The 7,500-nt window shown below is 57.5% G+C and overlaps 2 non-coding genes and 1 pseudogene across 2 annotated transcripts; all 3 read right to left on the bottom strand.

The window, feature by feature from the left end:
* Positions 1 to 2,461, bottom strand: part of LOC124772534 — a 6,364-nt pseudogene extending 3,903 nt beyond the window's left edge.
* Positions 2,462 to 2,649: 188 nt separating this feature from the next.
* On the bottom strand, positions 2,650 to 2,804 carry LOC124772540. Its single transcript, XR_007014083.1, has one exon. It is a non-coding gene; the product is annotated as a 5.8S ribosomal RNA (ribosomal RNA).
* Positions 2,805 to 3,155: 351 nt separating this feature from the next.
* LOC124772794 lies at positions 3,156 to 5,064 on the bottom strand. Its single transcript, XR_007014254.1, has one exon. It is a non-coding gene; the product is annotated as a small subunit ribosomal RNA (ribosomal RNA).
* Positions 5,065 to 7,500: the final 2,436 nt, after the last annotated feature.

Raw genomic sequence — 7,500 nt, 5'->3', positions numbered from 1 at the left:
TACCGGCACCCCTACGGCACTCACCTCGCCCAGGCCCGGCACGTTAGCGCTGACCCACTTCCCGACCAAGCCCGACACGCCCCGATCCTCAGAGCCAATCCTTATCCCGAAGTTACGGATCCAATTTGCCGACTTCCCTTACCTACATTATTCTATCGACTAGAGGCTCTTCACCTTGGAGACCTGCTGCGGATATGGGTACGAACCGGCGCGACACCTCCACGTGGCCCTCTCCCGGATTTTCAAGGTCCGAGGGGAAGATCGGGACACCGCCGCAACTGCGGTGCTCTTCGCGTTCCAAACCCTATCTCCCTGCTAGAGGATTCCAGGGAACTCGAACGCTCATGCAGAAAAGAAAACTCTTCCCCGATCTCCCGACGGCGTCTCCGGGTCCTTTTGGGTTACCCCGACGAGCATCTCTAAAAGAGGGGCCCGACTTGTATCGGTTCCGCTGCCGGGTTCCGGAATAGGAACCGGATTCCCTTTCGCCCAACGGGGGCCAGCACAAAGCGCATCATGCTATGACGGCCCCCATCAACATCGGATTTCTCCTAGGGCTTAGGATCGACTGACTCGTGTGCAACGGCTGTTCACACGAAACCCTTCTCCGCGTCAGCCCTCCAGGGCCTCGCTGGAGTATTTGCTACTACCACCAAGATCTGCACCGACGGCGGCTCCAGGCAGGCTCACGCCCAGACCCTTCTGTGCCCACCGCCGCGACCCTCCTACTCGTCAGGGCTTCGCGGCCGGCCGCAAGGACCGGCCATGACTGCCAGACTGACGGCCGAGTATAGGCACGACGCTTCAGCGCCATCCATTTTCAGGGCTAGTTGCTTCGGCAGGTGAGTTGTTACACACTCCTTAGCGGATTCCGACTTCCATGGCCACCGTCCTGCTGTCTTAAGCAACCAACGCCTTTCATGGTTTCCCATGAGCGTCGATTCGGGCGCCTTAACTCGGCGTTTGGTTCATCCCACAGCGCCAGTTCTGCTTACCAAAAGTGGCCCACTTGGCACTCCGATCCGAGTCGTTTGCTCGCGGCTTCAGCATATCAAGCAAGCCGGAGATCTCACCCATTTAAAGTTTGAGAATAGGTTGAGGTCGTTTCGGCCCCAAGGCCTCTAATCATTCGCTTTACCGGATGAGACTCGTACGAGCACCAGCTATCCTGAGGGAAACTTCGGAGGAACCAGCTACTAGATGGTTCGATTAGTCTTTCGCCCCTATACCCAGCTCCGACGATCGATTTGCACGTCAGAATCGCTACGGACCTCCATCAGGGTTTCCCCTGACTTCGTCCTGGCCAGGCATAGTTCACCATCTTTCGGGTCCCAACGTGTACGCTCTAGGTGCGCCTCACCTCGCAATGAGGACGAGACGCCCCGGGAGTGCGGAGGCCGCCGCCCCGTGAAGGGCGGGGAAGCCCCATCCTCCCTCGGCCCGCGCAAGGCGAGACCTTCACTTTCATTACGCCTTTAGGTTTCGTACAGCCCAATGACTCGCGCACATGTTAGACTCCTTGGTCCGTGTTTCAAGACGGGTCGTGAAATTGTCCAAAGCTGAAGCGCCGCTGACGGGAGCGATTATTCCGCCCGAGAGCATCCCGAGCCAACAGCGGCGCGGGTCCGGGGCCGGGCCAGGTAGGTCCGTCATCCGGGAAGAACCGCGCGCGCTTGCCGGGAGCCCGAGCGCCCAAAGGGGCGAATCGACTCCTCCAGATATACCGCCGGGCAGCCAGCCAGGACACCGGGGCTCTGCCCAACAGACGCGAACCGAGGCCCGCGGAAGGACAGGCTGCGCACCCGGGCCGTAGGCCGGCACCCAGCGGGTCGCGACGTCCTACTAGGGGAGAAGTGCGGCCCACCGCACACCGGAACGGCCCCACCCCGCGGCGAGTGGAAAGGCAACCGGACACGACCCCGCCGCGGATTGCTCCGCGCGGGCGGCCGGCCCCATCTGCCGAGGGCGGAGGCCAGTGGCCGGATGGGCGTGAATCTCACCCGTTCGACCTTTCGGACTTCTCACGTTTACCCCAGAACGGTTTCACGTACTTTTGAACTCTCTCTTCAAAGTTCTTTTCAACTTTCCCTCACGGTACTTGTTCGCTATCGGTCTCGTGGTCATATTTAGTCTCAGATGGAGTTTACCACCCACTTGGAGCTGCACTCTCAAGCAACCCGACTCGAAGGAGAGGTCCCGCCGACGCTCGCACCGGCCGCTACGGGCCTGGCACCCTCTACGGGCCGTGGCCTCATTCAAGTTGGACTTGGGCTCGGCGCGAGGCGTCGGGGTAGTGGACCCTCCCAAACACCACATGCCACGACAGGCGGCAGCCTGCGGGGTTCGGTGCTGGACTCTTCCCTGTTCGCTCGCCGCTACTGGGGGAATCCTTGTTAGTTTCTTTTCCTCCGCTTAGTAATATGCTTAAATTCAGCGGGTAGTCTCGCCTGCTCTGAGGTCGTTGTACGAGGTGTCGCACGCCACACCGCCAGCTGGCTGTGCACGCTACCGAGAAAGTACCGGTATGCGAACCGCCAGGCGACGGGCGCGCATCGCACGTTTGAGGAGACGCGGCCGGCCCCACAGGCGGCCGCGACACTCCCAGGTCTGCGAAGCGGGGCAAACGCCGCGCGCTTCAGTATACGTAGCCGACCCTCAGCCAGACGTGGCCCGGGAACGGAATCCATGGACCGCAATGTGCGTTCGAAACGTCGATGTTCATGTGTCCTGCAGTTCACATGTCGACGCGCAATTTGCTGCGTTCTTCATCGACCCACGAGCCGAGTGATCCACCGTCCTGGGTGATCTTTTCTCAGTTTCCGCCGCCTCTTTCGAGACGGTCGCATAGGCGGGAGTGAGGCGTGTGGCGGCCCCTGTTCCAGCGTTCTGTGTCCAACGGCCTCACGGCCGACGGGCGTCGTACGGCTCCACACCGGAGCGGACAGGCACTCGGGCGAAAGTCATTCAAAACCGGCGCCAGGCGCCAGGTGCCGCACGCCAGCCGCTCCAGCGCTTCAGCGCTCGTACCACACAACATTGCCGCTAGTTTTGAGAGGCACGCGTGGTTCCGCACGCGGCGCACGGCTACTGCGAGCCGTACAGGTAGCGTGTTGCGCGACACGACACGCACATCGAAAGACATGCAGTCTAGTCGGTAATGATCCTTCCGCAGGTTCACCTACGGAAACCTTGTTACGACTTTTACTTCCTCTAAATGATCAAGTTTGGTCATCTTTCCGGTAGCATCGGCAACGACAGAGTCAATGCCGCGTACCAGTCCGAAGACCTCACTAAATCATTCAATCGGTAGTAGCGACGGGCGGTGTGTACAAAGGGCAGGGACGTAATCAACGCGAGCTTATGACTCGCGCTTACTGGGAATTCCTCGTTCATGGGGAACAATTGCAAGCCCCAATCCCTAGCACGAAGGAGGTTCAGCGGGTTACCCCGACCTTTCGGCCTAGGAAGACACGCTGATTCCTTCAGTGTAGCGCGCGTGCGGCCCAGAACATCTAAGGGCATCACAGACCTGTTATTGCTCAATCTCGTGCGGCTAGAAGCCGCCTGTCCCTCTAAGAAGAAAAGTAATCGCTGACAGCACGAAGGATGTCACGCGACTAGTTAGCAGGCTAGAGTCTCGTTCGTTATCGGAATTAACCAGACAAATCGCTCCACCAACTAAGAACGGCCATGCACCACCACCCACCGAATCAAGAAAGAGCTATCAATCTGTCAATCCTTCCGGTGTCCGGGCCTGGTGAGGTTTCCCGTGTTGAGTCAAATTAAGCCGCAGGCTCCACTCCTGGTGGTGCCCTTCCGTCAATTCCTTTAAGTTTCAGCTTTGCAACCATACTTCCCCCGGAACCCAAAAGCTTTGGTTTCCCGGAGGCTGCCCGCCGAGTCATCGGAGGAACTGCGGCGGATCGCTGGCTGGCATCGTTTATGGTTAGAACTAGGGCGGTATCTGATCGCCTTCGAACCTCTAACTTTCGTTCTTGATTAATGAAAACATACTTGGCAAATGCTTTCGCTTCTGTTCGTCTTGCGACGATCCAAGAATTTCACCTCTAACGTCGCAATACGAATGCCCCCGCCTGTCCCTATTAATCATTACCTCGGGTTCCGAAAACCAACAAAATAGAACCGAGGTCCTATTCCATTATTCCATGCACACAGTATTCAGGCGGGCTTGCCTGCTTTAAGCACTCTAATTTGTTCAAAGTAAACGTGCCGGCCCACCGAGACACTCAATAAAGAGCACCCTGGTAGGATTTCAACGGGGTCCGCCTCGGGACGCACGAGCACGCACGGGGCGGTCGCACGCCTTCAGCTCGCCCCACCGGCAGGACGTCCCACGATACATGCCAGTTAAACACCGACGGGCGGTGAACCAACAGCGTGGGACACAAATCCAACTACGAGCTTTTTAACCGCAACAACTTTAATATACGCTATTGGAGCTGGAATTACCGCGGCTGCTGGCACCAGACTTGCCCTCCAATAGATACTCGTTAAAGGATTTAAAGTGTACTCATTCCGATTACGGGGCCTCGGATGAGTCCCGTATCGTTATTTTTCGTCACTACCTCCCCGTGCCGGGAGTGGGTAATTTGCGCGCCTGCTGCCTTCCTTGGATGTGGTAGCCGTTTCTCAGGCTCCCTCTCCGGAATCGAACCCTGATTCCCCGTTACCCGTTACAACCATGGTAGGCGCAGAACCTACCATCGACAGTTGATAAGGCAGACATTTGAAAGATGCGTCGCCGGTACGAGGACCGTGCGATCAGCCCAAAGTTATTCAGAGTCACCAAGGCAAACGGACCGGACGAGACGACCGATTGGTTTTGATCTAATAAAAGCGTCCCTTCCATCTCTGGTCGGGACTCTGTTTGCATGTATTAGCTCTAGAATTACCACAGTTATCCAAGTAACGTGGGTACGATCTAAGGAACCATAACTGATTTAATGAGCCATTCGCGGTTTCACCTTAATGCGGCTTGTACTGAGACATGCATGGCTTAATCTTTGAGACAAGCATATGACTACTGGCAGGATCAACCAGGGAGCTGCGTCAACTAGAGCTGAGCAGCCGGCCGCCCGGGAGTGTGTCCCGGGGGCCCGCGCGAACACGCAAGCGTCCGCTCAATCATTCTGCAAACAGGAGGAGGCTGAGCTCCCCTGCACAATACACCTCGAAACCCTCTCAGGTCCCGGCGGCGCGCAGCGCCGTCCCAAGTACTTGGTCGGGTTCGAGAGAGGCGCAATCGCCCGGAGTTAGGCGAGTAGACGCTTTCGGTGCGACCACCCGTGCTCCCAACTGAGCTTGCCGCTGCCGACAGAGGCCCGGGAGCGTGCTGTTGTGGCATTGCCGGCGGGAGACAACACGCGCCACCTACGGTGACCGGCAGCTCCAACGCCAGCGCCACAGAAGGACAAAAGCCCCACTTGGGTGCCGAAGCGAACTCTCCCAGCACAGCGCACGCGCCAACACATCCGCACAGCTGCGATACAAACCACCAGCGAGAACCGCTGGGGCGACCGAGCAGCAGACGGCGTCGCGGCGCCGAGCGCCGGGCGGCGGCGCATCCTCAACGCACACAGTCCTCAATCGGACCAGCACACTGAAGATGTCCACCGCGCTTCGCACCGGGCCCGCGAGGACCTACTTTGGTCGCACGGCGCCGCGCGCAGGGTGCGCCGGCGCGCAGCTGCGACGCCTGCCGCGTCCGTCGGCCGGCGCGCCTGCCACTGGCCGCCCCCACCAGCCGGCTGTAGCGCGTGCGCCCACGCACCGCGCGGCCAGCACGCCGGGAGGCGCCCCCTCACCGGCCGGGGACGGTCCCACCCAGCCACCGCCGCGTATCGCTTCACACCCAGATGCCGTTCAGTTTCGTCGGCATGGTGGGTATCGCTGGAACAACCGGTTAGTACCTCAACCTATCGTCGCCATCACCGATTCACCCCTAGCGAGAACAACCGCACCACAACAGGTTACCATTTCTTCATTTGCGTAACTTCACCAGAAAACGCAGGCGTCCATCGCCATTTGCAACTTCAACGATTATTGCATGCCTGTGTCAGGTGTCACGCCACACTACGTCTGCCCACATACACGCAACAAAATGTGCACGCCTAGACAATACGTGGAAGGTGGCCCCCGTACGTATGCGATGTCCATTGCTCGAACGACTGTCAACCGGCCTCTGTAGCATGTCGCAGATATGGAACGCGGTGCACCATGCCATCACGGTGTGTGAGGAGAGACGACTAGGTCCGAATACATCAACAGACAGCTCATGCTGATCGCCATCCACGGCGTCCGTTCCTCCCACACGTCTCTATGGCGTACCACACTGCAATCCAGCTCTCATAGGGAGACGACACGTAGCTGCGTGCACAATATTTGCACTGTATGGTCCGCCGTTTTTGGGCGCAGTCGTTGTACGGTCACACATGTGCCACGATGTATCATTCAGTACATAAGGACGAATGTGCAGTACAGATTGTGGTTCACGCGTACGACATCAGCGGACAGTTGACACAGGCCGCACCACAACGTAGCCTGCGTACGTCGCATGCGAAGGGCATTGAACATGCAAACTTGTCACCAACCAGCTTGCGAAGGCAGGGGGCAAGGTGGGGACGTGGGGACGTGGGGAGGGGTGGGGGGGGGGGCGGCATGTACGTCCTGCTGCCATCCACATTACAGTGTACAGCAGGAGCATGTGGAAAGTCAGCAAGACTTGCAAGGTGTTTAACATGAAGCGATACACAGGGGAGCGGGCAGTGCGAGTAGCGAACTATATTGCGAGGGTTGCGGGTGGGCAACACTACACTAATTGAACGAGTCGTATAACAATTACAGAGCAGGTTTAGGCGACAACGTGGGTTACGTTAGCGGACAACGTGGGTTAGGTTAGGGGACAACATGGGTTAGGTTAGGGGACAACATGGGTTAGGTTAGGGGACAACATGGGTTAGGTTAAGGCACAACATGGGTTAGGTTAGGGCACAACATGGGTTAGGTTAGGGGACAACATGGGTTAGGTTAGGGGACAACATGGGTTAGGTTAGGGGACAACATGGGTTAGGTTAGGGGACAACATGGGTTAGGTTAGGGGACAACATGGGTTAGGTTAGGGGACAACATGGGTTAGGTTAGGGGACAACATGGGTTAGGTTAAGGTACAACATGGGTTAGGTTAAGGTACAACATGGGTTAGGTTAAGGTACAACATGGGTTAGGTTAAGGTACAACATGGGTTAGGTTAAGGTACAACATGGGTTAGGTTAAGGCACAACATGGGTTAGGTTAAGGCACAACATGGGTTAGGTTAAGGCACAACATGGGTTAGGTTAAGGCACAACATGGGTTAGGTTAAGGCACAACATGGGTTAGGTTAAGGCACAACATGGGTTAGGTTAAGGCACAACATGGGTTAGGTTAAGGCACAACATGGGTTAGGTTAAGGCACAACATGGGTTAGGTTAAGGCACAACA

This window comes from Schistocerca piceifrons, unplaced genomic scaffold (assembly GCF_021461385.2).
Source record: "Schistocerca piceifrons isolate TAMUIC-IGC-003096 unplaced genomic scaffold, iqSchPice1.1 HiC_scaffold_943, whole genome shotgun sequence".
In the NCBI taxonomy this organism is placed as follows: domain Eukaryota; kingdom Metazoa; phylum Arthropoda; class Insecta; order Orthoptera; family Acrididae; genus Schistocerca; species Schistocerca piceifrons.
This window is presented reverse-complemented; position numbering and strand designations above follow the sequence as displayed.